Below are 9,526 nucleotides of genomic sequence, written 5' to 3'. Positions count from 1 at the left end.
CGTTCCATTGGAATATATACAACGCGAAACCAAAGAGCAATGCTGAATTAAGTCGAGGGCCTGGCCTCTTCCAGTGAGCAGTGCTTACATCTCTCTCACACTATAAAGGTAGATGTAGAGAGTAACGACTCATGAAAAGTTATCCAATATAGTTCTGAATCTGTTAAAATGTCAACATTTGGACAGCACATATGGTCTAATAAATACCTTGTTTCGGAGCAACTAGGTAACAACAAATGCTCTTGTCTTTATATTAATGTATACGTGTATTCAGCACCTTGCTGAGGTGCATGTGCTTAGCTCACTCAAGAGGCGAATACTCTGAACTATGGGCATGGAACCCGTTTAAAAACTTCGCAGTGCATAAACAGAGGTAATAATTTGCTCATTTTGCATCTGAGATACTTTCTAAAGAGTGCCAGAAGAAGATGAAGCCGTCTGCAGACAGATTCACTCAATGGATCCATACTTCTCTGGCTTATAAACCCAGTGTTCAGTGGATCTTTGCTTTGAGCGATTCAGCTCAACCCGACTGAAAGTGCTCTAACGGTCCGGGCTCTACCCCCTTGCGGGCATTTAAGGATGCAGGCCTGTGGTGCCAGTCCCCTTATTGTGTCTGGCTGCAGCGAGTGACCCAGCTTGCTTTTGACACTAAAGCTCTTTCTGTGTGACGCAAGAAAGGTCGAGTTGTCTTAACCTGCGTCTTCTGGCCTGTTTCCCACAAACGGGGTGGTCGTGTTTCTTCTGTAGAGATCTGCTACAAAGTTAATTTGTCACCAGGCTACTGCTACCTGCTGTTCTTCTCTGCTTTGTAGGCATTCCCACTAGAGCTTGTACACAAGTGGATCTGGATTGTCTAGTTCTAAAATACGATTCATTTAATAATATTACGTAAGCAAGAGGAGCATGAGTGAGCTGACTCAGTCATTTGACTCTTTTTCCCCAAAAATATTTCCATTTTGTGAACTACTCATTATACTAACTCCATTAACTCCTTCTGCAACACGGAGCTACTTTGTACAAACTATTTATTTTTCTTTCTTCAAGATACATCATACTAGAAAGACATTTCATATTTGAAATCTTTCAGTCAAGTACCAGTTTCAGCACTCAAATAGAAAAATGAACTTTTTAGAAAAAAGTCCTGCAACTGAACATATAACAATATTATATTATGTTGTTATAAAACTAAAAATTGCATAGACAAAGTAAGAAAGACAAAACTTTTCTCAAATGGTGTCTGATTGAATTATTATAGTTAAAATCTATTCTTTCAGTAGAAAGTTTTTTTTAATTGTATTATACAGTAAAATGTCTAATGTATTATTAAAGCAGTGCATATCAGTCTTCATTATGAATGCAGAACCTACGACCAGAGGCTATATTTCTGATTTAAAATGTATTTTCAGCTTCTGCAAATCGGGGCTATAACACACAGATGAGAAGACTGGAGAATACCCAACCACGTCCAGTAATCCTTTGGCAGTAAATGTATGATATGCTAATATTATCTGTCTCATGACTACAGTAGATTGATAGTGTTCGGCAAAATGCTCTTTTTTTCATAAGCATAAAAAAGTGAAACATCCCAACTTTTCACACACCAGATATAGGCCAAAAAAGGTTTTTAAATGCCACAGATACTCACTAACTAGTTTTATGCTCTTGCAAATCCACTGTTTTTCTTGGGTAATTAGCTTGTGCTCAGTCCTGTCATTTCCATAAGTGCAGTTATTCTTTTAAAAAAAACTGAACAAGAAAAACAAGAGCTTGGGCAGCCCATGAGGTCATTGCTCACAGAGGCCCAGATTACTGCACCAAAGGAACCCTGAGAAGCATGTATTGATCCGGTCTGACAGTTGCTGCCACATTAAACCAGGCAGTGGTTGCTATTCAAAGGCTTAAAGCTGTTATCTTAAATATCTTCCACTATCTTTAAAGAGCATCAAAATGACTTCACACTGTATGAGATTTATTGTGAAATAATTAGCTCAATGCACCCTACCATCAGATCACTTTAAACTGCTAATGCTATCCTCTGTAAGGTCATATGCAGAGGATTTCAGCTTAGTTCACTTGTTAGCTGGCAAAGAGTGCAATGCACATTTCTCTCTGCGCTCTAAAAAAAAACACCATGGTTAAATGCGCATTAGGCTTGTCCTAATGTACTGTGGGACATAGCCCACAGCCAAAAGGCCGATGCTTCAAATTCCTGCCAGGTTAAATTCCTGAAGTTGTGGTAAAATAATTATTTCTCTTTCGCAAGACCACTGAGAAGGAGTGCATGTTAACGAAATTAAAGAACGATCTCTTACGCGAAATTAAAATGCCGTCACTTCCCTCTGTGTTTACTGTAGTGTCCCCCTGTGGCTACAACTACATAAAGTGACAGGCAAGTCCCACACATATCTCCTCAGTCATTCTTAGAAAGAGCGGCATATATTGTCACTTTGGCCGAGAAAAGTACCGCTGTCACGGTGAAATACTGCTGTTACTGTGAAGTATAATCATAACCCTGGAAAGAAAGTGAGAACAGAGGGGAAAAAAACTGATTGGGCTAAATTCACATCATGCGATGAGATCTGTTGCGAAACGTCCAGACGTAAGAGAGCCGCTATTGTTTGGGGTCGGCGTCAGTGTGTGCTGCCAGTCCAAACAGCTGACCAGAAAACCCCATTGCCTGGAAAACTTGCGATATAAAACACTGTGCTCTCAGCTGTTATGGATCAAAGTTACTTCCCGAAGTACTGGCTGTTTTTTAATGTTATTTATCACGATGTTTCTTGCTATGCGGCGCCACTGTGTCACATTTTGTCAAAAGTAAATGTTTTATTGAGATGAGGAGCAACCCCCTCAGCTGCCAGTCCTTCCTTTCTGATCACAATGACTGCTTAATTCAGGGCCAGAGTTCCAGCTGGATTAGTGTAATCATGCGAAAGCAAAATTATCTGCAAACAATTGTCCTTAGAAAGCACTGCAGCGAGGAGTCACTTTTAACACTTCCACAGCCACTGCAAATTTAACCAGCGTTACAAAATGCGTTCATGATGCTTTATGCTGCATTTCCTTTCACCTTTTCACCCTTTAAAAATGCCACATGAGCACAACTGTGTAGCTTACTTACTTCTTAGCACTAGATGATGGCTAGGCAATTAAAAGGAATCTTCATGAAGTTAAGAAGTTAAAACTAACAGCCAGTTCTGTCGCTGGGAATTCTTAAGCACGACTTCACATGCATGCTGGAGGTGTTGTTATAAGATCATGCAAGGGCTGGTAGTTTTGTCGGAACTGGTTAACGGAAGGCTGTTAAAAAGCTTAAGCCAGGCTTCAGTGCATCCAGCGGTGCTTTCAGATGTTCCTTCATGACAGCTAAAGTAGCTGTGTGTAATTCAGGGACATCCCCCATCTACAGAGCCCCCGGGCTTCTGTGCTCCTCACAGACTCTTAAGTGTTTTATTGAAGAGATACCCCCAGTAACGTGCATTAAGACTGAGGCACTTATTTCAATTGCAGTTTATGTTTTATTCCCGCCCCAAAACCTCCTGATGTCTAGACCTCCTTGTGCTAGAAGGTACGAGTCATGTGGAAGCTGGGGGTGTCATGAGAGTGGGCATGCTGTTCCTAGAATGGTGCTCGCTGGCAGATTTCACTGTGCACATTGGGGAGTGCATGTCAAACTGCCCCATGTTCTGCTATTTATTGCAACCCAATGTACTTCAGAGATTCAAAAGGAAGTGTCTGGAAAATCTACAATGGCAGCATAAAACACGGCCCTGATTTTTTACCGACGAAAACAAGTGATTGTTATTTGATTTCCATGACTTGGATTACCATCTGCACCCATCCCAATGTGGAAGATAGCCCACAGAATGCACCTGAGCAGGATTAGAACGGCAGGATTAGAACACCTGGCTGTTAACTTGTTGCAACATCTTGCCGATACAGTGGAGTCAACAGAGGAACCTGATCCACTTGGCCTCCTTTTCAAACACTTCAGTGAGACATAAAAATACGTCTGTATGCCCGTGGTTACATGAGAATAGAATTAGTCAATTTAGATAGCCAGACAACAAATGTGAGCCAGTAAACTCCAGGTGTTGATATAAATGCACAAACTCGATATTCTTTCAAACCTTCCATCACATGAATGCCGGTGGGAGAGCTCAGAGGGAAGGAATGGAGAGACAGCCGGTGGAGGTCAGAATCAGTTCAATCAAGGTGCACACATTCCAAAGTATTACTGAATCCCTCCTTTGGCTAAAACTGATAACTTAATATGTATTGGGTGTCACTGAATCCTTTTAAAGATGTGCCTGACTATTTTCACTGTCTGTCAGAGATGAATGCTTCTCATTGTGTTTTGGAAGAATATTTCCTTTCACGAGCGACAGGAATAATAGATACATTTCTGAGCTCACATACTTGCAATCCTCAATGTGAAGAGCCATTTTTAAACAGACAGATCTTTATCTTGTTATCAGAAGGGTAATTGCTCAGTAATCATGGAACATGATCTCGATTCTTAACACACATTTGATGACTGACTGATGGCACCTCCATGTGAAGCTCATCAAAAAATAACATGCAGTCAGGTTTAGAAGTAAAGTTATAACACTCCTTTTAGGACAGGACAAACCACTTAGAAATGGTGTAATGTAAAACAATGACTTGTTAGATGAGTCTTGCTCTCAGTTATGCTATCAGCTTCATACCAAGGCTACTTGCTTGAAAGAAACATTCCAAAAGCCCTGCCATATTGGAGTAGCCCAAAGAGCTGTACTCCTTACCTTTCGAGGGCTTGTTCCATAGTGGAGCAACACCCATATCAATACCTATTTCATTTCTAAACTACATTTTTAAAGATACTGAATATTGTATGATAGAGTGTTTTTAAAGTAATGGCTGGACTAGTTTTGTGCATTACATAAGAACCTACGAACCGTCGCGTTATCGGCAAAACCAGAACACCATTAGCCCCAGGGCAGTATCTATATGAACTGCCTTTACTTCACTGTTTTTGGAAAAGCTAAAAGGATTTTTTAATGAAAAACACTTTCATCCTAATGGTACTAGATTACAAACCATTCTGAGCTGGAAAAGACACTAGGTGCGTCTATTGCTCTCTGTTTTGTTAGCTCAAATATTTGAATCATTCTTTAATCTGTAAAACTCTATTACAGTATGCATTGTACTTGAGCCAATAAGAAAATTATGGCTAAAAAAGAAAATGATACCTCTCTTTTTGGAATACAAGCCAAACCATTTGAAGCAAATGCACTGAAGGTCATTATGATCCAATTACACAATAATTTATGTATGTATATTTATTACACATGTACATATACAAATATACAGCATATACCGTATATGTATGCATGCTATATGTGCAAATCTATACACTGTGTGACATATATATATCTATATATACAGTATATATATGTACTGTAGAGAGAGGGTACGGTGGCACAGTGGGCTTGGCTGGGTCCTGCTCTCTGGTGGGTCTGGGGTTCGAGTCCTGCTCGGGGTGCCTTGTGATGGCCTGGCGTCCCATCCTGCAACTGTCCCCTCTCCCTCCAGCCTTACGTCCTGAGTTGCCGGGTTTGGTTCTGGCTCACCTCGACCCTGCTTGGGACAAGCGGCTTCAGCCAGTGTGAGTGTGTATATACTATACATATACACGCACATACACTCTACTGTACATGTATATACATACTGTATATGTTGAAAATTACACAATATACCAGGGTAATTGTACTATTTAGCAACAGTGCATTGCATTATTGTTTACTAACTGGACATATAAACATTTCGCTGTCATTCAAGCAAATAATCAAATTATGGCTTTGCTTTCAACATCCAGATTCATTAATGCAATTTGCTCACTGCATCTTGTAAGAATTAAACTTAGTTAGAGTTTATTTTCTTTGAAGTAAAAAAGCATTAAAAACTAATATGCCGTAATACTTCCGCAATGCCATTGTGCTTTAGGCACTTTCGAAACCCGAAATCACATGACTGGCAGTTCTGGATTTACACATACTGGGGATATGTAATGTTTTCTTCCTCATCAGCCCCCAACAAATTCTTTGTCTTAAAAGCTTGGAGAGTGAGGATCATAGGGTAGTGTTTCCCCTACCATTGTTTAATCTAGTAGCAGTAAATGATTTTTCAGTCTCACTTATCATATAGTAACATGAGTTTCTCATTAAGACTTTGTGAGATATATTGTAATGGTTTAGAATTGTTTCCATTCCAGTTCTTACTCATGATAAAATCACTTTAAAACCCATAGCATCCTTCTGCCAAGTCATTTGTTCATTATCAATAACCAGTACTGGGTTGTGATGGGCTGGAGCCTATCCCAGAAGTACAGAGCATGAGGCAGGGCACAACCTAAATTTGACACCAGTCCCTTGCATAAAATAATAACAGGAGAGCTCAAAAAGTTATATGATGCTGTGTCCCTTATTTCATCTTGAAAAAGACCTTAATATTTTACAAGTGGATTGCTTTCATTTTATTTTGTTTGTGATAAACTTAAATTTCAGGAGTAGGAAGGAATAGATACATCTTTCATTTACTTACTGCTACGCTAGATGTTGCTTCATTATATAATTCCCTAGTGGTTGTAATGGGGGGCGGGGGGGTATGGCTGTCACCTTGCAATCAGAAGCTTCCAGGCTTGCAGTACTCTAGTAAGTGTCCTGCTGCAGTAAGAATACTCTATAAATAGATAAATCTTTCTCAGTTATCTACTGAACACAACACTGGTTCGAACAAAGGTGTCAGCTAAAAGAAGATTAGTAACAACATACATTATAACAGGTACAAAATTGTTTCGTGGCAAAACCCACCTAGGACATATTGTAACTGAAGGGTTGCGTAATTAAAATGAACGAACCACAGGCATGTAAAAGACACCACTGTGTGTCCACAGTGTACCGACGTGTCGTCCCCGCCTCAGTGAAACGTAAATGCTTTGGAGGAGAAGTTTTTCACGCTTGTCAGCAGCAGCAAGGGGCCCAAGGTGTGAATGTGTAGAGTGGAGCCATTCCCTGTGATCCCAGGCTACGGGGGAAATGAAATGTTCAAAGGGACGAAAACAAACGGAAAGCGGATCGAAACCTAAACAAACTCTGCCTTCTGAAACCAAACCTTATCAAAAGGCTTAGTCGGCCGAATTAGCGCCGAGGTCGAGCTTGGACTGCGGGGCTTTTCCAAGCTGCGACCCCAGACCGTCACGCTTCTGGTGGGGAAAATCAAACAAAACAATAGAAATGTAATAAGCGAATCACTAAAATTCCAGTAAGCCTTCCTGATGGCTTTTGTGTGAGGTACACGTGTAGGACCTTCGTGTGTTTTCCAAGGAAGTGACTTTCCCAAATGAGCTGCTGTACTCCTGCTCTGCTCGTTCGCTTTTGTGTGGTAGACACTAATACTGAAAAGAGGCGTTACCTTAACCTAGCTGAACCTGCTTTGTTATAGTTGAGAAGTTTTTGACTACAACAATCTTTCGTTTTGTGCGGAGCCATCCATGGGTTGCCAAATTATGTTTGCTTCACGAGCCGGTTCAAGTTTGCTCAGGGTCTGTAACAAAGAAAGTGGCTTATTATCGCCTGCTGAAGTAGTTGTCTGCACATGTACAGTCCGGTAATTGCTGCCACTGAGCAAGCGGACTGAATTGGAGATGACACTGACCCATTATTGCAAAATCAAGTGCTGTTTTTGCAATTATGTTAGTTCGGCTGAGCATAGTGAATCAGCCTTGTGATTCTCATAGAAAGTTAATTTACCCTCAGGGACACAACTTCTGAAAACTTTGATCAACACAGTAAGGCATTTTAGTTGTGGTTAATTTCAGATGAGTAACTCATTCCCCCAAATCAAAATCTCTACTTATGCACTTTTCCGTTTATGAGCTCCTTTGTCCGTGTACATTTTGACCATGTATGCAAACTCTATCAGTAATGTGCTCCTCTCAATTAAATTAATAGTTCACTAAGGTTTCAGCAAAGAACTTATTTTTTAATTCATCTGCTTCAAGATTTTGCACATAACAGTGATGGACTCAATGTTTTCAAGCTTAGAAGTGTCCCACATACAGTACCTTGCCAGAAATCAGAGTGCATATTTAATACCAATACACTCTGAGAAGGGCACAACCTGCACAAGTGCGCTGTACCTATCAGAAATGGTCAAGATTAGACGTAAAGAAGATGGGACTTGAGAAAGGACACAAAGCTGTATATTCCTGCTGCTAAGAGAGTAAACGGAGCGGAATCAGCGGGCTGAAATGAAGCATTACTACCAACTGCCTACCTGCAAGCCGCCTGACACTAATTCGGTGTGGCAGCTGAGAGCAGCTCCATACAACTTTCTCAGCCTCCCTAAGTAATTGGTGACCTCGGACCCCATCTCACATGGGCGACCGGGGAGAGCTACTTCCAGCCAGGCAGAGGGGTCAATCCAAAGCAAGATTGTTCTGAACTCTCAGACATGTGACCTTCCCACATAACTCCCTCTCTCACACCTAGAGAGCATGTCACAAGCCCTTTTATTTGCACTTTGATCACCGTGAGCTGTGTTCAGTTTACCTTTCATATTTATCAAGTCAGGTATAACTGAACTGAATAATATCTGGGTCTTTAAGCATGGAAAGATGTAAACAGTTTTACTGTTACTTTACGAGTAGCAAAGGCCTGTAATGTTTTCAAAGAGTAGAATATATCATGGTGTTGCAATGCATTGTTTCCTGCTTTAGATACATGTCTAAACATAATATTTAGTGCAGTCACACATCACACATTATTAAATTATTTATCATCAGGCTTGCTCCCTTTTGTTTTTGCTTAAGCACTACAACTGTAAAACAAGATGGCATGGTGACAGTGTTTTTCACTGCCACCTCAAAACACCTGGACTGTCCGGACATAGGTTCAACTCCAGCTCAGCCTGTGTGGAGTTTGCATGTTCTCCCTGTGTTTGTGTGGGAATCCCCCACAGTACAAAGACGTACACTTCAGGTGAATTGGTGATGCTAAATTGTGTGTGAACAGATGAATGACTTTGTGTGTCGCTACCCTGCGATGGACTGACGTCCCGTTCCTGTGCGCCACCCTCAGCCTTGCATCCAGTGATGGCAGAAGAGGCTCCAGACCACCTACACCTTGACCAGGACAAGCAGTTTGTGAAAATAAATGAATAAAAAAAAACATGTTACTGCTTAGACGTTTTATTAACATACAAATAAACACACAGACATTTGCTGAAGCCGTTTGTCCCAAGCAGGGTTGCGGTGAGCTGGAGCCTAACCCGGCAACACAGGGTATAAGGCTGAAGGGGGAGGGGACACACCCAGGACGGGACACCAGTCCATTACAAGGTACCCCAAGCAGGACTCAAACTCCAGACCCACCAGAGAGCAAGACCCAGCCAAGCCCACTGTGCCACTGTGCCCCCCGGAGCTCCACACCATACAAATAAAGTGAGAATTATTTTAGACTATTCAAATATGAAAAAAAAATGT

This window comes from Scleropages formosus, chromosome 16 (genome assembly GCF_900964775.1).
Source record: "Scleropages formosus chromosome 16, fSclFor1.1, whole genome shotgun sequence".
Lineage (NCBI taxonomy): Eukaryota > Metazoa > Chordata > Actinopteri > Osteoglossiformes > Osteoglossidae > Scleropages > Scleropages formosus.
The sequence above is the reverse complement of the archived record's forward strand: the minus strand, read 5'-3'. Positions refer to the sequence as shown.